Below are 21,933 nucleotides of genomic sequence, written 5' to 3'. Positions count from 1 at the left end.
TTGATAAATGGAAAAAAAATACTGCTAATAGTTATATTACCTATTGGCTGACATTGGCTGAAGCTGAGAAACAGCTGCTTCCTGTTTTCCATAGACACATGTACTCCTTCTTATCTTTCTTATCTCCCTGACATTGAATACCAGTTGCCATTTAAGATTATGCTTGTATTTATTTTCTGTTGTTGTGGTGGTGGTTGTTTTTCTAAGAGAAAAGGTATTTCTTTACTATATCAAAGATGGAAAAACTAAAGAGTAAGAGAGCCACATAATTTTTCTTTCCTACCACCTGCTTCATTTATTCATGTTATCTACAGATCTCTGTTATCACTTGGGTTTGTGAGTCATAGTCTAGAGTGTTAAAAGAGAGAGCCAAAGACAGGAGGCTGGTAATAAACACAAGAAAAGGGAGAAAAAAGAGTCCTAGAAAAATACGAAGAAGGAATTACCAGACGGTTTAAGAGAAAATCCATAAGAATAGGACACCAGGAGTTAAGAGCAGCCAGTTTAGGCTTTATGGTATTTTTAATGTCAAAGGCATTTGTTGATCTACTTGACAAAAACTGTCAAAGGAGATTCTCTTCTCTTTAGATAATTCAACTCAGTATCTCACCCCCAAAGGCAGGAAGATACAAAAATAAAGGATTTTAGCAATGGGGACCTGTATTAGTGTGCTAGGGTTTAATAAAAATATTATCATGTCACACTAATAAAAATATTATCATCTTACACTTTATGTTAGAGGATGAAGATGTTGAATGCAGTTAGCCAGATATTATTTTAGTGATGGTTTTTTGATTGAGTGAGAAAATGGTTCTTGCACATGCACTGCTCTTTGAAATAGTTTTCATGAGACAGAGGTGGTAGTGGAAGCCCTTGACTCAGTGTGGATTGGGACTGAGCATTTTCACATAACTTTAGCCATCCATTTGAGTGTTTCAAATTACCCTACCAATGGATCCAGGAGCCTGGTACTATTACTGAGGTCAGAATTGTGACATGACAGTATTTTTATTAAGCCTTAAGTCTGTACTAGCATTGGCTACCATCGTGGCATATCATTGAAGTGGGTATATGCCTTGGTCTGTTTGGGCTGCTGTAACAAAATACTATCAACTAGGTGGCTTATAGAAAGTAGACCTTTATTTCTCACAGTTCTGGAGTTTGGGAAGCCCAAGATGAAGGTGAAGGCATGGGGAGATTTGGTGTCTGGTGAGGACCCGCTTCTAGTTTATAGATGACACCTTCTCCCTGTGTCCTCACATGGTGGAAAGTACCAAGGGTCTCTCTTGAGCCATTTTTTTTTTTTTTTTTTTGAGATGGAGTCTTGCTCTTGTCACCCAGGCTGGAGTGCAATGGTGTGATCTTGGCTCACTGCAACCTCCGCCTCCCAAGTTCAAGTGATTCTCCTGCATCAGCCTCCTGAGTAGCTGGGATTACAGACACCCACCATCATGCCCAGCTAATTTTTGTATTTTTAGTAGAGACGGGGTTTCACCATGTTGGCCAGGCTGGTCTTGAACTCCTGACCTCAGGTGATCCACCTTGGACCTTTTTTATAAGGGCACTAATTTGGTCCATGAGTGTTCCATCCTCCTGATCTAATCACTTCACAAAGGTTCTACCTCTTAATCTCATCACTTGTGGGTTAGAATTTCAGCATAAAAATTTGGGGGGATAGGGATCACAAACACTCAGATCATAATAGCATATAAGATGAGTTGAAGTCCTAGGAAAGAGGCTTTGAGAGAAGGAGTTAGTTTGCATAGGGAAATCATTTATAATCAGTATTGACCAAGGGTACTCCTTATAGTGGCTGGAATAATACGTCATTTGAATAAACTGGTGGTCTTCAATTTAGATTGCACCACCAAAGAATCAAAAGTTGCTCAAGAATTAACAACTGAATATCACATGAGATAATTTGAAGGAGGGAAACAAAATAAGCTCTGCTATAATTTTCAAAAAACGACTAAATTTTTAACACAAAAATAATTTCGAAAAGGATTTTCACCTTACCATTAGTCTTTTTCATTTAATGATAAAGGAAGGAGAAGAAACAAAAAGAAAAGATGGACTATTTTTGCCTAAACGTCATTCTTAGAAGCAGAGAAGTGTTTGCTTTTCTTCTGTTCCTTCAAATCCTAAGAGAGCAGTACAAGCTGGAGCTTCTCTGCCTTTTCATCTGCCAGGAAACAGCACACAAAGGCAAGGCTTCTCTTAGCAGGGCAGAAACATTTGTTTTCTTTTTTTCTATTCCTTGTTGAGCTGAGCCCTTAAATAGAAATCTACCCGCTGTGCTTCTATTGTGTTGTGAGCACCGTGACTTCTGTTTATTCTTTATAGATCACATTTTCCATGTTTTATCATGTTAGCAAGTTCAAATGAATACATATTTTGAAGTGTTCACAAGTGGAAAATTTATAATTCTTTGGTTGTGACTAAAGGTTGAGTTGCTAAAATATCATAAAGGGAAATTTGCCTAGAATTAATATATGTAAAATACTCTGTGTTAAGTAGCCAGCCATAGCACACAAACTAATCAAATCTCCAGGACCTGAGATTTTACAATAATTAAGATAATACTTATAGGTAATATATATTATAATGAGAATTTTATTTTTCTATGGAAGATTAGTCAAGTAATAGGAAAAAATTGCCAACATGACATGTAGGGCAAAAATGACTTATTAGTATCTGTCAGTCTAAACAGGGTCACTTTCCTACCTCAAAGTCATCTATCAAATAAATCCTTCTTCCCCCATGGAGGGAGATCAACTAGTTTAGCTGAGGTCTCTCCAATGTGAAGCAGCCAGCCAAGAGAAAAGGAGAGGATTCAGAAGCTAAGAGATACTTTACTTAGTCAAGTTGGCAGGAGAAGACACAATGAGAGAATGAGGAGCTATGCATGTTTAGGGAACTGGGCAAGAGATAAACAAATATTAGCAGCTGTTGTCTGGATGTGTCCCCTCCAAAATTCAGGTGTTGAAACATAATGGCCAATATAATGGTGTTAAGGGGCCTTTAAGAGGTGATTAGGTCAACGAGGGTTCCTTCTCTTGTGAATGGGATTAAGGCCCTTATAAAAGAGGCGTCATTAATGCTTTGGCTCCCTCACCCATCTGCCTTCTACCATGTGAGGACAACACATTCCTCCCCTTGAAGGATGCAGCACCAGGTGCCATCTTGGAAAGAGAGAGCGGTGCTCACCAGATGATCAAACCTGTTGACGCCTTGATCTTGGACTTCCTAGCTTCCGGCACTGTGAAAATAAATGCCTGTTTTTCACAAATTAGCCAGTCTCAAGTATTTTTGTTACAGCAGCACAAAATTAAGAGAGTAGCCCTTGTGATTAGAATGAATGTGGCTTTCAATTGCAATAGGGTCTTACTACTTACATAACAATACTATTGATATTTTATATGTATTTTGCATACCTTTCATTTGAGACCTATTCATATATTATCCTATATGATCCTTAGAAAAACTTGGTGAGGAAGTAATAGAAGGCTTTATTAGTTATAATAACTTGGTTATTATTCTCATTTTACAGGTAAAGAAACCAAGGCTTAGAGACCTGTCCATAGTCGTTTAGTGAGGGAATGCAACATCTGGGTCTAGGGTCCAAATCTATCTCTGCTGTGAAGAGGAACTCATACAGGAGATCTACTTGATTACAAATTCTTGGCCCTGAAGTGGAGGTAAGTCTTTTTATCAGCCTTTCAAAGCTGCCTATAGATACCTAGGCATCTATAGGATTTTACAGAGATCATTAGGATTTTATAGAGCTCTTCATATTTTATGGGGCTAATTTTAGCCAATCTTGAGATTGTGGTTATGTTTCTGTAACTATTAATTAACTCAGGAAATATCATAGATTATAAGATATTTAACTACATATTAAATTATAAGATATTTAATATATGATTGTTGAATAAATGAAAAGATCTGTGATGAGCATAGCAAGATCAATGTATTTCTAGGTCATAGCTAATGATAAAATATATAAAGCAATGATTTGCTTTTCACATTTTATGATTTTATAGCGACAAGACCTATTTTTTAATTACAAAAGCCTCAAAGGCCAGAAGCTTTTTTTTTTTATTTAATAATTTAACCTCAAGTATGGTTGTGGACATGTGGCCGAGATTGTTGCTGCAGGAAACTTAAGCATAAAGAAAAGAAAATAAAGAAGCAAGGACAGTGAGAGTTCAGTCTAGTGGTGAGAGCACCAGCATCCAGCAACAGCTATGGTGGTGGCAACAGTAGTAGGGTATCTGGTGGCCACAACTAGCAGAGCTAAAGGCAGCATTGCTCTAGCCAGACTTCTCCTCTGTGTCATTTCAGTTGTGGTTCTGGCCTTCTAAGGGCTTTGTTCCTCCCCATTTTCCAAGGCTCTTTCTCTAGTTATTCTGGCTATTCTGTGAGCCACTTGATATTCTTCTGTTTTAGTTAGGATTCTACAGAGAAATAACCAATAGGACCTGCATATATAAAGAGATTCAATATTTGGTATAGGGCATTGGCTTACACGACTATGCAGTCTGTAAAGTCTCAAGATCTGCAGGGCAAGTGGACAAGCTGGAGACCTGGGAGATCCCATGATGTAGTTCCAGTCTGAAGCCTGGCAGGCTGGGGACCCAGGAAGAACCAATATTTCAGTTTGAGTTTCAAAAAAAGGAAAAAAGCCAATATCCAGTTCAAATGCAGTCAGGAAAGCAGAATTTTATCTTACTCCAGGGAGGTCAGCCTTTCATTCTATTCAGACCTTTCATCAACCAATTGAATGGTTGCCCATAAAAATTGAGGGGGAGCAATCTGTTTTACTCAGTCTACCAATTTAAATGTTAACCTCATCCAAAACCACAATTACAGAAATACGCAGAATAATGTTTGGCCCAATATCTTGGCACTCAGTAACCCAATCAAGTTGACACATAAAATTAAACATGTTTTTCAATAGGTACTTTTCTGCTCCAATTCACTGGAGTTAGTTTCTGTTGCTTGTAAATAAGAAAACTTCAGTTAATTAGTTACACAGATGAATGTTTATATAAAAAATATTTACAAACCGAACAGTATGTGTTAGTCACTATCCTAGATGTCAAGAATACTGCAGTGAATACAATCAACAGGATATTTGCCTTTATGCAGATGAAATTTTTAGTGAAGAGTAGAAAACAATAAACAAGAAAATAAATGAATAAAATAATGCCAGCTGGTAATAAGTGGTATGGAAACAACGACAGGCCTACAGAAAGTAACAGGGAGCAGGGGTGTTCCACGTTGGATTAGAAAGTTAGAAGATCTCTCTGAAAAGATATTTGAGCCAAGACGTGAATGCAAAAAAGAAGGCAGATGTGGTAAAGTCTAGGAGCAAGGCATTCCTGGCAGAGAGAATAGCAAGGCCAAGTTCTTGCAGTGGGAATGAACTTGGTGTGATTGAACAACAGTAAAAAGGAGAGTATAGTTACAGCCCAGTGAGGAAAGGGTTAATAGTGCAAGATGAAGTCAGATGTGGAAGAGGTTCAGATTTTATATTAATTACAATTGGTTGCCATTTGAGTGTTTTAACTAAGGAAGGAAGAGAAGCTGATTTGCATTTTATAAAGATGGCTCCCGTGCTCTGTGGAGAATGAATCATAAAATGACCAGAGTGCAAGCCTGCAGATCTGTTGGGTTCCTGTTACAGGAGTCCAGGTGAGAAAGGACAAACAAAGGATATTTTTTCAGGGCCTCTAAGTTGTGCTAGATGGAGAAGTTCAGCAGAGACGAAGTGAAGAAAGCATATGCCTTGAGCTGCTTATCTTAGAAAAACAGTTTATATTAATCAAAGGCACCATGAGCCAGGGCCACCATGTAAATGCTTGAATAAACATTTCCATTTTCAAGCAATTGAGAAGGTCAAGGCAGTTTCTGTGTTCAATTTTGTGTGATTTTCCTTTCCATTCAGCTGAAAAGAATAAGCTGATAAGCATCACTGCTCAATTTTTCAGCTTTGTGATAGAGAGAAATAAAATATTATACCCAAAAAAAGCAAAATTCATTTTCTTTACACTGAGATATTTTCTTCATTTATTCAAGGACTCATGACAAAGAATGTTTGCTTGAGATCATAAAAATATAGGCCAGTGCAAAGTCATTGTACAAACAGTTGTCTTAATCCAGACTATTTTTATACTAGTGTATAGCTCTGTTTTATGTATATTTAAACAAGCCAGATATTTTGGAAACATGGTGCCTGGTGTTCCCTTAAGTTCTTTATAATCAACATCAAATAAAAAATTATCAACATCAAATATTGATTACATATCACTATTTATTGATTCTATTAATACCTCTGAAGCTATTTCTAATTTTAAATAAAATTAGAGCATGCAAGAACAGTTTATGTAATAGTTCAATGAGAAGTGTTCTAATTTTGCCTTTCACAGCAACATGGAAATTTTTGTCCTTTACAAACTGCTGATAGGGAAGAAAATGGATAACTAGGATATTATCTAATTAATAAATTGACTCACTTTAGTCATCTCCATGTACAACTGGTTTGACTTCTAAATGAAATGATTTGTAAGATCAGTCAAATAATTGTCAATTCAAGTAACATTTTTTTCAGTCCTCTTTGAGCAAATTATTTCCTGTCTTTATTAATTATGGAGATGTATTTTTGTATTCAGCTGTGCCAAATGTCATTTTAAATTTACCTTATATGGATGAGGCCTTATGGAATCAAGTTTTAATTGATCATAGTGGAAATACTGGCAACATTAACTTGATCTTAGGCAAAAAATTAAGGCTGAGCGATCAAAAGATAAGATCTAGGTATCAGTAAGGGGACATGATGAAACTTTTATGGAAAATCTACTCTATATTAGACATCATGCCAGGCGCATTAACTATGTAAACTCAATTTCAGACAAGAGTCTTGCAAAGAAGGGTATTTAGCCTGTAGATAAGAAAGCTCCAAATATGACATATTTAATAGGTAGTTAAATCAAGACTGAAATCTATGTCTAGGCCGGATGCAGTAGCTCATGCCTGTAATCCCAGCACTGTGGCAAGCTGAGGCAGGTGAATCACTTGAGCCCAGGAGTTTGAGACAAGGCTGGACAACATGGCAAAACCCTAACTCTAAAAAAAATAAAGTACAAAAATTAGCTGGGTGTGGTGGTGCTTGCCTGTGGTCCCAGCTACTGGGAAGGCTAAGGTGAGAGGCTTGCTTGAGCCTGGGGAGGTCAAGGCTCCAGTGAGCCATAATCACCCCACTGTACTCCAACCTGGGTGACAGAGTAAGACTGAATTTTAAAAATAATAATTTTTTTATTTAAGAAAAAAAATCTATGTCTATCCAGCTCCAAATAGTTTGTGGTTTTTTTTACGTATTCTTAATTTTCTTGCAATGTTTCCTAAAGTGATAAGTCAAAGTTTTTCCTTTTGTTCTATTTAACTCCTACTCTAGTTGTAACCCTTACACCATAGATAAGTTCATCAGATCCGTAAAAAGACTATTGTTTTTCTTCTGGTTATAAAGTGATATATACTCGCAGAAAACTTGGGGAAAACAAAGGAATTAAAAAATCGCATATGTTCTTAGCGACATAAAAATAACCTCTGTATTAGTCTGTTCTCATGCTGCTAGTAAAGACATACCTGAGACTGGGTAATTTATAAAGGAAGAGGCATAATTGATTGACAGTTCCGCAGGGCTGGAGAGGCCGCAGGAAACTTACAATCATGGTGGAAGGGGAAGCAAGCATATCTTTCTTCACATGGCAGCAGCAAGAAGAAGTGCTGAGCAAAATGGGGAAGAATGCCTTATAAAACCATCAGATCTCATGAGAGCTCACTTACTATCACGAGAACAGCATGAGGGTAACTGCACCTGTGATTAAATTACCTCCCACCAGGTCCCTCCCACAACATGTGGGGATTGTGGGAACTACAATTCAAGATGAGATTTGCGGGGGGGCACAGCCAAACCATATCAATCTCTGTCAATGTTTTGATGTCTTTAACGTCTTAATCTTCAGTGTTTTCCACAAAAGTGGGGTTATGTTTCATCTCTAGTTTTGTATTCTATGCATACATAATATCGTATCATCTTTTTTGTATGGCTAAATATTCTTTGAATTATTTCAATTATTTATATTATTTATATGGTACAAACCACTCTTTTGAATGAATATATTAGGATATATTTAATAATTTTCCCACATATGAATAATTTTAATTGATTCTTATTTTTAATCATATTGTAATAGGCATCCCCATTTGCCCACATTTCTGATTGTTTGCTAAAAATACATTTCTATAAGTAGAATAACTATTTAAAATATACATTTTAAAGGGCTTTTGATACATCTTGCCAGATTTCTCCTATTGCTCTCTATAAAAGTTGTAACAATTTGTTTCCTTACCAGTCTTCAATGCACTATACCCACAAAATAATGGCAAATTTGAGAAGCAAAACTGGCATCTAATTGTGGTTTTAATTTGAATTTGTAGCTAATAGTGCAGTTGGATTTTTTGGGTTTTTTTGACGAAGTCTCTGTCGCCCATGCTGGAGTGCAGTGGCGCAATCTCGGCTCACAGCAAGCTCTGCCTCCTGGGTTCATGCCATTCTCCTGCCTCAGCCTCCGAAGTAGCTGGGATTACAGGCACGCACCACCATGCCAACCAATTTTTGTATTTTTAGTAGAGATGGGGTTTCACCATGTTGGCCAGGATGGTCTCGATCTCTTGACCTCGTGATCTGCCTGCCTCAGCCTCCCAAAGTGCCAGGATTACAGGTGTGAGCCAGCGTGCCTGGCCTCTATAGCTCCATCTATGAGGGACTTGGTCCTGAGGATACATGGATTATTACCCTGAAACTCTCTCACTTTCAGGAAAAGCTGAGGAATGCTCCAAGAGTGGTTAGAAACTTAGGCCTTAAATGTAAATGGGAAAAAGCATGTTTTCAGCATTATTACTTACATTATTCAAAGCCTGTATCTCATTTATTTTTACTACTTCGTCTAAAATGAACTGATAATGGAATGAAGTATCTTACTACAATTATCTGTCAATTTCTGTGTGACTCTCTAAAAATTTCTATTTATTTCTAATGGTATGGTATTATTTTAATAAGCTCATAAAAGGGTGTGATGACCTAATTTTAAATTTAGAGGTAAAAGAATGTATAGGAAGTTCAAGAATTTATCTATAATCTAATAATGGCACTTTTTTGTTTATTTTGAGACAGAGTCTCTTGTCACCCAGGCTGGAGTGCAGTGGCACGATCATGGCTCACTGCAGCCTCTCACTCCCCAGGCTCAGGTGAACCTCACACCTCAGCCTCCCAAGTAGCTGGTACTACAGGTAAATACTACTACACCAATCTAATTTTTATATATTTTGTAGAGACAGGGTTTCACCATGTTGCCTAGGCTGGTATCAAACTCCTGGGCCCAATTGATCCGCATGTCTCAGCCTCCCAAAGTGCTGGAATTAGAGGCGCGAGTCACTGCGCCTGGCCTAACAATAATGATACAATTAAAAGCAATTCCCTCTGAACTTTTGATTCATGGTCTTTCTTGTTTACTTCTCATTGCCCTTGCTACCTTTTAAACTTTCATTTTACTTTTGTTTTCATAGGAATTTAAGTAGGTAATTTGTAGGCACTGTAAGACATGACCTTTATTTAGCTACAAGTCCCTTTTATCTAATACCTACTAAAGTGATCAACGCCATCTGGATATAAACTAAAAGACTTTTTCCATCTTGCCACCCATCACCATATCACCCCTAACATCCTTATTTAAAATATCCTCCCTGTTTTCCCCTAACTCAGTGTTAGTAAGGCTGAATACTCCACCTACATTCTTTTTGCTGATGCCGCCCAGCTCCCAGGGTACTGGTCTCCAATGTAGGGTTTAGGCTCCCTAGAAGGTGCTAGTAAACTTTCTTTTGAGGAGTAGGGGAAAATGCTAGAACTATTAATTATGTTTATTTTTTATCTCACCTTAAATTGTTCTTTGTTTATGCTCTATAGTGTTTATGATATAATTACAGTAACACAGGTATAACTTACTAATAAACACGTGTTTATTGAGTGAACTGAATTTATTGGTGTGCTACAGACCTGGTGATTTGTATGCAGGAAGTTAATTGGGGAATGCTCTTACGAGCAGCGCCTCAGGGGGTACTGTCAAAAGGGCAGAATTGCATCATGGTTCTCAACTGGGAAGATTTGGAACCCCAGGATATATCTAGCAACATCTGGAGACATACTGGCATCTAGTGGATAGAGGCCAAGGACACTGCTAAATACCCTGTAATATACAGAGTGGCCACCACAACAAAGAATCATCCAGCTCAAAATGTCAATAGTGCTGAATTTGAGAAATCCTGGGGTGAAAGGATAAGCTGAATGGCAGTCACAGCCAAGGCCTCATTTCATTCCATAGGGAGCTCTGGAATCAGGTGGGCCCTTCACAGTGCTCTACATAGGCCAGTCATGGGACACAGGAAGGAAGTATGACCTCAGAAGGGTGGTTGTCTTTGGCTTCAGGCAACCCTGAGAAAGCTAAGAGCAGGCAGCTGCCAACACCCACAATACCGGAGAAATGAGAGCTTCAGCCCTGAAAAGGTCAGGAGAGAGACTAGGTGGAAAACCACAGCATCCACTATAGGGGAAATCACTAACCAGCTTTATTTCTCTCTCACTATCGTCTTCAAGGTTTTTTCTAAATGTTATTTTTAATTGACAAATAATAATTGTGTATATTATATGGGGTACAAAGTGATATTTTGATCTATGTTTACTTTGTGAATTAACAGATCCATCACCTCCCATACTTACCATTTGTTTGTGGTGAAAACATTTAAAGTCTACTCTCTGAGCAATTTTGAAATATGTAGTGCATTATTATTTATTATAGTTATTCTGTGCAACAGATCACTGAAGTTTGTTCCTTTTGCCTAATTGTCTTTACGTTTGGTTGAACCTTGGCCTCATCCTTCCCTCTACCTTACCACCAATGAATCTCACTGCTTCTTAGGGCAATTTCAGGCATTTAAAAAAAAAAAAAAAACAATTTTCAAGACTTTCAGACTCTAGGACAATTTATTTCAGAATGTTAATCCTTCATTCAGTGCAAAACCTCCCTTTCTCTTCACTCCAATCTACTCTTGGCTGGGGAACTGGTGATGGACAATGGAGCATGTAGCTTTCTCTGATTTCTCTTATTTTGACTTGTTTTCCCACATGCTCTGCGAAATGTTGGGACAAAGGTCAGGAGGAGATATAAAACGGTGAAAAAGTTTGGAGGCCACGGTGTAGAGGGTGTTGATCCAATAATCGTCACATCTCTGTTATATTATTTACAGTTTCCCTTTCTGCTGCTTCATTTTCCTTTGTCCACTAAGGTACTCACAAATCCTTTCAGTCTTAACAGAAACACACCAAAAAATAAAATAGTAGCATCATCCTTCCTTGCTATCATTGTGCCTTTTTCTTTCCTTCCCTCCAAAGTGGAGTAGGTGGGACTTACTGTCTCTGTTTCCTGTTATCTGCTTATCTTTACTTCTTGACTGCTGACTCTTCAACTGCTTTTCTCGATGACTTCCCTGAAACTTCTAAAGGCTGCACATTACCTGTAACTATCAAATGTTAAAGCTTTCATTTTTTTCTCATTCCATTTGATCTTTTTGCAGCACTTTAACATGAATTGACAGACTCTTTCATCTGCTTTTTTTTTTTTTTTTTTAACTTTTCTCCACCGTGAAATAATGCAGGAAGAAAAGTAGACAAAATTTTAAAATATATAGCTCAGTGATTACAGAGAAAACTCATGTGATTGTCACCTACCACATGAATGTGTGCATTTCTTATGTCCTAGAAGACCCCCTTGCAGCTTTCCAATCACTACCAATTCAAAAATAGTCAATATGCTAACAACTACGCTAATTACTTCTTTGATTTTCTTTACAGTTTTCTACCTAAGAATGCGTTTCTAAGCACTATAATTTGATTTTGCCCCTTTTAAAAAGTGAAATAAATGCCTGCAGTATGTATTTTTCTGTGTATAGCTTCTTTTGCTCAACATTATATTTGTGAGATTCATCATTACTGTTGTGTATAACTGGGATTAATTCATTTTTACAGCTATATACTATTCAATATCATGAATAGACCACATTTATCCATTCTATTGTAGATGAACATTGGAGATGTTTGTAATTTTTGCCTATTGCCAGTAATATTGCTACGACCTTTCTTGTATACACCTTTGGCTACATGCATGTATGCATTTATATTGGGCATATATCTAGGAGTGGAAGTAGTGAATTGATGGTTTTTGCATATTTTTAAATGTAGTAGACAATGGCAAATAGTCTTCCAAAGTGGTTGTACCAATTTATACTCCTGTCAGCAGTGTTATTAGAGTTCCCATTGTTTCATGTCCTTGCAAACACCTGGTATTTTCAATATTAGTATTACATTTGGTTGGTTTTATAATGGTATCACAATGCGATACTAATTATATTTCCTTAATGACTGATGAGGTTGAGCCTTTCTTTGTCTGTTTATGGGCCATTTAGATATCTTTTTCTGTGAAATGCCTGTTTAAGTCTTTACCCAGTTTTCTATGGTGTTGCCTGTTCTTTTTCTTATTGATTTTTATTGATTAAAGAGTTTTTTTTAAAAACATACTTTGGATTCAACCTCTTTGTTAGTTGTATGTTTTGCAAATGTCATCTCCAATTTCCATGTTCTTAAAGTGTCTTGATGAAAACAAGTTATCCATCTAACTGTAATCCAAATTTTTCATCCTTTCATACGTGATTAGAAACTGGTTTTTGTTTCCTGTTTAAGGTTAGCCTAGATGATGAAAATATTCTATTATGTTTTTCTCTAGAAAGTTTATTGTTCTGTCTGTCATATTTATATCTAAGTTCTACTTGGAATGGACTTTTGTGTAGGGTAGGAGGCAGGTAATCAAGATTCTATTCTGTTTCCAAATGGATGTTCAATTTGCCCAGAATCATTTATTCAAAATACTGAATTTTCCCCACTGTTATTTAGTGGTTACTGTATTGTGTATCAAGTTTCTATACAAACAAGGGTCTTTTTCTTTTCTATTATATTCTGTTCATACAGTTGTCTACTTTTTTCTTATTTACTGTAGCTTTCAAATAAGCCTTGATATGCAGTATAGCAAGTCATCCTACCTTGTTTCTCTTCTTCAAGAGTATATTGATGGTTTTTGGTCCACTGCCATTTTCATTACAATTTTAGAATCAACTTGCCACGTTCCAAAAAAAGTCCTGTTATTTTGATTGGAGAAAATATATCTTTGCAATGTTGGAAGTTGCATTCATACACAATGTATCTCTCTCCCTTTTTGCCATTCTACATTTATCTCAATTAAGTTTTGTAGTTATCTGCAAGGAAGTCTTGAACATCTTATTTCAAGGAAGTTGACATTTTCATTTTTCTTAAAAAAAATTTTATTTTAAGTTTTTATAGGTTCATAGTAAGTGTATGTGTTTAAGGGGCATATGAGATATTCTGATACAGGCATACAGTGTGTAATAATCGCACAATCAGGGTACATCAAGTATCCATCACCTTAAGCATTTATCTTTTCTTTGTGTTACAAAGATTCCAATTATACTCTTTTAGTTATTTAAAAATGTATAATTATTTTTGACTGTAGTCACCCTGTTGGACAATCAAATACTAGATCTTATTCATTCTCTCTAACTATACTTTCATACCCATTAGCTATCCCCACTTCCCCCTTCCTTCCCTCACTCTCCACAACAACTACCCTTCCCAGCCTCTGGTAGCTATAGTTCTACTTCCTATCTCTGTGAGTTCAATTGTTTTAATTGTGAGCTCCCACAGATAAGTGAGAACATGCAAAAGCTTGTCTTTCTGTGCCTGGCTTATTTCACCTAACATAATGAACTCCAGTTCCATCCATTTTGTTGCAAATGATAGGATTTCATTCTTTTTTTAATGTCTGTATAATAGTCCACCATGTATGTATATCACATTTTTTTACCGTGTATGTATATCACATTTTTTTTTTAAATTATACTTTAAGTTCTAGGGTACATGTGCAGAATGTGCATGTTTGTAACATAGGTATTCACATGCCATGGTGGTTTGCTGCATCCATCAACCCGTCATCTATGTTAGGTATCACTTTTAATGCTATCCCTCCCCTAGTCCCCACTCCCTGACAGGCCCCAGTGTGTGATATTCACCTCCCTGTATCCATGTGTTCTCATTGTTCAACTCCCACATATGAGTGAGAACATGCAGTGTTTGGTTTTCAGTTCTTGCATTAGTTTGCTGAGAATGATGGTTTCCAGCATCATCCAGGTCCCTGCAAAGGACATGAACTCATCCTTTTTTATGTCTGCATAGTATTACATGGTGTATATGTTCCACATTTTCTTTATCCATTCTATCATTGATGGGCATTTGGGTTGGTTCCAAGTCTTTGCTATTGTGAACAGTGCCCCTACAAACATATGTGTGCATATGTCTTTTTTTTATTTTTATTTTATGCATGTGTCTTTATAGTAGAATGATTTATAATCTTTGGGTATGTACCCAGTAATGGGATTGCTGGGTCAAATGGTATTTCTAGTTCTAGGTCCTTGAAGAATCACCACACTGTCTTCCACAATGGTTGAACTAATTTACACTCCCACCAACAGTGTAAAAACGTTCCTATTTCTCTACATCCTCTCCAGCATCTGTGGTTTCCTGACTTTTTAATGATCGCCATTCTAACTGGCGTGAGATGGTATCTCATTGTGGTTTTGATTTGCATTTCTGTAACAACCAGTGATGATGAGCATTTTTTCATATGTTTGTTGGCTGCATAAATGTCTTCTTTTGAGAAGTGTCTGTTCATATCCTTTGCCCACTTTTTGATGGGGTTGTTTGTTTCTTGTAAATTTGCTTAAGTTCCTTGTAGATTCTGGATATCAGCCCTTTGTCAGATGGATAGATTGCAAAAATTTTCTCCCATTCTGTAGGTTACCTGTTCACTCTGATGATAGTTTCTCTCGCTGTGCAGAAGCTCTTGAGTTTAATTATGTCCCATTTATCTAAATTGGCTTTTGTTGTCATTGCTTTTGGTGTTTTCATCATGAAGTCTTTGCCCATGCCAATGGCCTGAATGGTATTGCCTAGGTTTTTCTTCTAGGGTTTTTATGGTTTTAGTTTTTACGCTTAAGTCTTTAATCCATCTTGAGTTAATTTTTGTATAAGGCGTAAGTAAGGGATCCAGTTTCAAATTTCTGCATATGGCTAGTCAGTTTTCCCAACACCATTTATTAAATAGGGAATCCTTTCCCCATTGCTTATTTTTGTCAGGCTTTCCAAAGATCAGATGGTTGTAGATGTGTGGTGTTATTTCTGAGGCCTCTGTTCTGTTCCATTTGTCTATATATCTGTTTTGGTATCAGTACCATGATGTTTTTGTTACTGTAGCCTGGTAGTATAGTTTGAAGTCTGGTAGCGTGATGCCTCTAGCTTTGTTCTTTCTGCTTAGGATTGTCTTGGCTATGTGAGTTCTTTTTTGGTTCCATATGAAATTTAAAGTAGTTTTTTCCAATTCTGTGAAGAAAGTCAATGGTAGCTTGATTGGGATAGCATTAAATCTATAAATTGCTTTGGGCAGTATGGCCATTTTGACGATATTGATTCTTCCTATCCATGAGCATGGAATGTTTTTCCATTTGTTTGTGTTGTCTCTTATTTCCTTGAGCAATGGTTTGTAGTTCTCCTTGAAGAGGTCCTTCACATCCCTTGGAAGTTATATTCCTAGTTATTTTATTCTTTTTATAGCAATTTTAAATGGGAGTTCACTCATGATTTGGCTCTCTGTTTGTCTGGTTTTGGTGTATAGGAATGCTTGTGATTTTTGCATGTTGATTTTGTATCCTGTGACTTTGCTGAAGTTCCTTATCAGCTTAAGAAGATTTTGGGCTGAGACGCTGGGGTTTTTTAAATATACAATCTTGTCATCTGCCAACAGGGACAATTTGACTTCCTTTTTACCTAATTGAATACCCTTTATTTCTTTCTCCTGCCTGATTACCCTGACCAGAACTTCCAACGCTATGTTGAATAGGAGTGGTGAGAGAGGGCACCCTTGTCTGGTGTCAGTTTTCAAAGGGAATGCTTCTAGTTTTTGCCCATTCAGTATGATATTGGCTGTGGGTTTGTCATAAATAGCTCTTATGATTTTGAGATATGTCCCATCAATACCTAGTTTATTGAGAGTTTTTAACATGAAGGGCTGTTGAATTTTGTCAAAGGCCTTTTCTGCATCTATTGAGATAATTATGTGGTTTTTGTCATTGGTTCTGTTTATGTGATGGATTACATTTATTGATTTGCATATGTTGAACCAGCTTTGCATCCCAGGGATGAAGCCAACTTGATCAAAGCTGGATAAGTTTTTTGATGTGCTGCTGGATTCAGTTTGCCAGTATTTTATTGAGGATTTTCACATCGATGTTCATCAGGGATATTGGTCTGAAATTTTCTTTTTTTGTTGTGTCTCTGCCAGGTTTTCGTATCAGGATAATGCTGGCCTCATAAAATGAGTTATGGAGGATTCCCTCTTTTTCTGTTGTTTGGAATAGTTTAAGAAGGAATGGTACCAGTTCTTCTTTGTATCTCTGGTAGAATTCAGCTGTGAATCCGTCTGGTCCTGAACTTTTTTTGCTTGGTAGGCTTTTAATTACTGTTTCAATTTCAGAACTTGTTATTGGTGTATTCAGGGATTCGACTTCTTGGTTTAGTCTTGGGAGGGCATATGTGTCCAGGAATTTATCCATTTCTTCTAGATTTCCTAGTTTATTTGCATAGAGGGGTTTATAGTATCCTCTGATGGTAGTTTGTATTTCTGTGGGATCAGTGGTGATATCCCCTGTATTGTTTTTTATTGCGTCTATTTGATTCTTCTCTCTTTTCTTCTTTATTTGTCTTGCTAGTGGTCCATCTATTTTGTTGATCTCTTTGAAAAACCAGGTCCTGGATTCGTTGATTTTTTAAAGGGTTTTTCATGTCTCTCTCTCCCTCGGTTCTGCTCTTATCTTAATTATTCCTTGTCTTCTGCTAGCTTTTGAATTTGTTTGCTCTTGCTTCATCCCATTTTCTTAAATTAACTTTTATTTTAGGTTTGGGAGTACACTTTTATTTTAGGGAATAACTTTTATTTAGATTTGTGAAGGTTTTTTAATGCAGGTAAACACACGTCACTGGGGTTTGTTATACGTATTATTACATTACCCAGCTATTAAGCCCAGTACCCAATAGTTATCTTTTCAGGTCCTCTCCTTCCTCCAACTCAACCCCCTCAAGTAGACCCTAGTGTCTGTTATTTCCTTCTTTGAGTTCATAAGTTCTTATCATTTAGCACCCACTTATAAGTGAGAATATGCAGTATTTAGTTTTCTGTTCCTGTGTTAATTTGCTAAGAAAAACAGTCTCCTGCTCTATCTATGATCCCGCAAAAGACATGATCTCATTCTTTTTTATGGCTGCATAGTATTCCATGCTGCATATGCACCACATTTTCTTTATCCAGTCTATCACTGATGGGCATTTAGGTTGCTTCCATATCTTTGCTATTGTGCACAGTGTTGCAATGAACATTGGTGTGGCTATATCTTCATAGTAGAATTATTTAATATTTCAATGGATTTCTGGGGAACAGGTGGTGTTTGATTACATGAGTAAGTTCTTTAGTGGTGATTTCTGAGATTTTGGTGCACCCATCACCCGGGCAGTGTACATTTTACCCAGTGTATAGTCTTTATCCTTAATACCCCTGCCACTATTTCCCCTGAGTCTCCAAAGTCCATTATATCATTCTTATGCCTTTTCATCCTCATAGCTTAGCTCCCACTTACGAGTGAGAGTATATAATGTTTGGTTTTCCATTCCTGAGTTGCTTCACTTAGAATAATGGTATCCAATTTCTTCCAGGTTGCTGTGAATGCCATTATTTTGTTCCTTTTTACCGTTGAGTAGTATTCCATGATATATATATATATATACACACATATATATACACACACACACACACACACACACACACACACTCCATGATATATTCCATATTCCATTATATATTTTATATATATATATATATATTTAACTGATATATATATCACAGTTTCGTTATATACTCATTGATTGATGGGCACTTGAGCAGGTTCCACATTTTTGCAATAGCAAATTGTGCTGCTATAAACATAGGTGTGCAGTGTCTTTTTTTTTTTGTAGAACGACTTATTTTCCTCTGGGTAGATACCCAGCAGTGGAATTGCTGGATCAGATGGTAATTCTACTTTTAGTTCTTTAATGAATCTCCACACTGTTTTCCATAGTGGTTTACTAGTTTATACTTTCACCAGCAGTGTAAAAGTGTTCCCTTTTCACCACATCCATGCCAACATCTATTATTTTTGATTTTTTGATTATGGCCATTCTTGCAGGAGTAAGGTGGTATCACATTGTGGTTTTGATTTGAATTTCCCTGATTATTAGTGACATTCAACATTTTTTAAATCTGTTTGTTGACCATTTGTATATCTTCTTTTGAGAATTGTCTGTTCATGTCCTTAGCCCACTTTTTGATTGGATTGTTTTTTTTTTTCCTAATTTGTTTGAGTTCCTTGTACATTCTGAATATTAGTCCTTTGTTGGATATGTAGATTGCAAAGATTTTTCCACTCTGTGGGTTGTCTGTTTATTCTGCTGATTGTTTCTTTGGCCATGCAGGAGCTTTTTAGTTTAACCAAGTCCCAGCTATTTATCTTTGTTTTTGTCACATTTGCTTTTGGGTTCTTGATCATAAAGTCTTTGCCTAAGCCAATGTCTAGAAGGATTTTTCCAATGCCATCTTCTAGAATTTTTATAGTTTTGAGTCTTAGATTTAAGTCTTTGATCCATCTTGGGTTGATTTTTGTATAAGGTGAGAGGTGAGGATTCAGTTTCATCCATCTACATGTGGCTTGCTAATTATCCCGGCACCATTTGTTGAATAGGGTGTCCTTTCTCCACCTCATGTTTTGGTTTGCTTTGTTGAAGATCAGTTGACTGTAAATATTTGGCTTTACTTCTGGGTTCTCTATTATGTTCTATTCGTCTCTATGCCTGTTTTTATACCACTACCATGTTGTTTTGGTGACTATGGCCTTATAGTAGAGTTTGAAGTTGAGTAGTGTGATGCCTCCAGATTTGTTCTTTTTGCTTAGTCTTTCTTTGACTATGTGGGCTTTTTTGATTCCGTATAAATTTTAGGATTGTTTTTTCTAGTTCTGTGAAGAATGACAATGGTATTTTGATGGGAATTTCATTAATTTGTAGATTGCTTTTGGCAGTATAGTCATTTTACAAAATCGACTCTGCCCGTCCATGAGCATGGAATGTGTTTCGATTTATTTCCACTTATGATTTATTTCTGCAGTGTTTCATAGTTTTCCTTGAAGAGGTCTTTCACCTCCTTGGTTAGGTATATTCCTAAGTATTTTATTTATTTTTGCAGCTATTGTAAAAGAGATTGAGTTCTTAATGTGATTCTCAGCTTGGTTGCTGTTGGCATATAGCAGACCTACTGATTTGTGTACATTGATTTTGTATCCTGAAACTGCTGAATTCATTTACCAGTTCTAGGAGCTTTCTGAATGAGTCTTTAGGGTTTTCTATGTATACAATCGTGTCATCAGCAAACAGTGACAGTTTGACTTCCTCTTTACTGATTTGGATGTCCTTTATTTCTTTCTCTTGTCTGATTGCTCTGGCTGGGACTTCTAGTACTATGTTGAATAGAAGTGGTGAAAATGGGCATCCTTGTTGTGTTCCAGTTATCAGGGAATGCTTTCAACTTTTCCCCATTCAGTATAATGTTGGCTGTGGATTTGTCACAGATGTCTTTTATTGCTTTTGGGTATGTTCCTTCTTTGAAAATTTTACTGAGGGTTTTAATCATAAAGTGATGTTGGATTTTGTCAAATGCTTTTTCTGCATCTATTGAGATGATCATGTGATTTTTGGTTTTAATTCTGTTTATGTGGTGTATCACATTTATTTACTTGCATATGTTAAACTATCCCTGCATCCCTGGTATGAAACCCACTTGATAATGGTGGATTATCTTTTTAATATGCTGTTGGATTTGGTCAGCAAGTGTTTTGTTGAGGATTTTGGCATCTATATTCATTGGTCTGTATTTTTCTTTTTTTGTTATGTCCTCTCCTGGTTTTGGTATTAAAGTGATACTGGCTTCATAGAAAGATTTAGGGGGTATTCCCTCTTTCTCTGTCTTCTGGAATAGTGTCAATAGGATTGTACAAATTCTTCTTTGAATGTCTGATAGAATTCAGCTGTGAATCATCTGGTCTTGGAATTTTTTTGTTGGTAACTTTTAAATTACCATTGCAATCTTCCTGCTTGTTATTAGTCTCTTCAGAGTTTCTATTTCTTCCTGGTTTAATCTAGGAGAGTTGTATATTTACAAGAATTTATCCACCTCCTGTAGGTTTTCTAGTTTATGTGTGTAAAGGTGTTCATAGTAGCCTTGAATGATCTCTTGCATTTTTGTGGTATAGGTTGTAGTAGCTCCCATTTTGTTTCTAATTGAGCTTATTTGGATCTTCTCTCTTCTTAGTCTCACTAATGGTCTATTAATTTTATTTATCATTTCAAAGAAGCAGCCTTTTGTTTCATTTATCTTTTCTATAGTTTTTTTTGTTTGTTTCAGTTTCATTTAGTTCTGCTCTGATCTTGGTTATTTCTTTCCTTCTGCTGAGTTTGGGTTTGGTTTTGGTTTGTCCTTGTTTCTCTAGTTTTTTTGAGGTGTGATCTTAGATTGTCTATTTGTGTTCTTTCAGATTTTTTGGTGTAGGCACTTAATACTATGAACTTTCCTCTTAGCACCACTTTTGCTGTATCCCAGAGGCTTTGATAGGTTGTCTCACTATTACTGTTCAGTTCAAAGAATATTTTAATTTCCATCTTGATTTCATTGTTGAACCAAAAATCATTTAGGAGCAAGTTATTCAATTTCCATGTATTTGCCTGGTTTTGATGGTTCTGTTTGGAGTTAATTTTCAATAATATTCCATGGTGGTCTGAGGGAGTACTTGCTATAATTTTGATTTTCTTAAATTTGTTGAGACTTGTTTTGTGGCCTATCATATGGTCTATCTTGGAGAATGTTCCATGTACTGATTAATAGAATGTGTATTTTTGAGTTTTTGGGTAGAATTTTCTGTAAATATCTGTTAAGTCCATTTGTTATAGTTTAAGTATAGTTTAAGTTCATTGTTTCTTTGTTGACTTCCTGTCTTGATGACCTGTCTAGTGCTGTCAGTGGAGCATTAAAGTCCCCCATTATTATTATGTTGCTGTCTATCTCATCTCTTAGGTCTAGTAGTAATTGTTTTAGAAATTTGGGAGCTCCAGTGTTAGGGGCATATGTATTTAGGACTATGATATTTTCCTGTTGGACTAGTCCTTTTATCATTATATAATATCACTCTTTGTCTTTTTTAGCTGCTGTTGCTTTAAAGCCTGTTTTGTCTGATATAAGAATAGCTTTTCCTGCTCACTTTTGATGTCCATTTGCATGGAATACCTTTTTCCATCCATTTACCTTAAGTTTATGTGAGTCCTTATGTGTCAGGTGAATCTCTTGAAGACAGCAGATACTAGGTTGGTGAAATTTTAATCCATTCTGCCATTCTGTATTTTTTTAAGTGGAGCATTTAGGTTATTTACATTCAACATTAGTATTTAGATGTGAGGAACTATTCTATTCATCATGCTATTTGTTGCCTGAATAACTTGGTTTATTTTTTCCCCCTTGTGTTATTGTTTTATAGGTCCTGTGAGGTTTATGCTTTAAGGAGATT

General features: G+C 36.4%; 2 long non-coding RNA genes across 3 annotated transcripts in view; one reads left to right on the top strand and one right to left on the bottom strand.

The window, feature by feature from the left end:
* LOC108581028 overlaps window positions 1–21,933 on the top strand; it is a 252,080-nt gene that overhangs the window by 178,920 nt on the left and 51,227 nt on the right. Inside the window, exon 2 of the long non-coding RNA XR_004176126.1 lies at window positions 3,551–3,698. This is a non-coding gene — a long non-coding RNA (uncharacterized LOC108581028). The remainder of the gene's footprint in view (window positions 1–3,550; window positions 3,699–21,933) is intronic.
* LOC116268892 overlaps window positions 1–21,933 on the bottom strand; it is a 114,265-nt gene that overhangs the window by 60,146 nt on the left and 32,186 nt on the right. The gene's annotated exons all lie outside the window — the stretch shown is intronic.

The sequence above is a fragment of the Papio anubis genome, chromosome 9 (genome assembly GCF_008728515.1).
Source record: "Papio anubis isolate 15944 chromosome 9, Panubis1.0, whole genome shotgun sequence".
In the NCBI taxonomy this organism is placed as follows: domain Eukaryota; kingdom Metazoa; phylum Chordata; class Mammalia; order Primates; family Cercopithecidae; genus Papio; species Papio anubis.
Note: the sequence above shows the minus strand (reverse complement) of the source record. Positions and strands in the feature narration are given on the sequence as shown.